Raw genomic sequence first — 371 nt, 5'->3', positions numbered from 1 at the left:
CTAACCTGAAGTCCCAAAGTAAATGTGCAGGGGGATCTATCGGAAATCGAACCCGCAGTCCCAAAGTAAACAAACAAGGGGGGAGCTACCGGAATCTCACATCCGTTGTCCCAATGTAAATGCGCAACCACAACCAGAAGATATTTAGAAGTGAAGTACAAAAGGCAAACATCAGGTAGTACTAGCCTAGCATGCTTCACGTAGTACAGTCAAGGCAACTTAAACAATTAGGCAAGTTAAATCAACTAAACATGCTTTTCTAATCTAACAAAGGTTATAACTTGCAAGTAAAACAAGGCAAATATGAAGGAAACTCAGTCTCAATATCTTAAGTAAAAACCGGGTTTTTCAACAATTAGCTCAAGTACGCG

The sequence above is a fragment of the Nicotiana attenuata genome, chromosome 7, assembly GCF_001879085.1.
Source record: "Nicotiana attenuata strain UT chromosome 7, NIATTr2, whole genome shotgun sequence".
In the NCBI taxonomy this organism is placed as follows: Eukaryota; Viridiplantae; Streptophyta; class Magnoliopsida; order Solanales; family Solanaceae; genus Nicotiana; species Nicotiana attenuata.
This window is presented reverse-complemented; position numbering follows the sequence as displayed.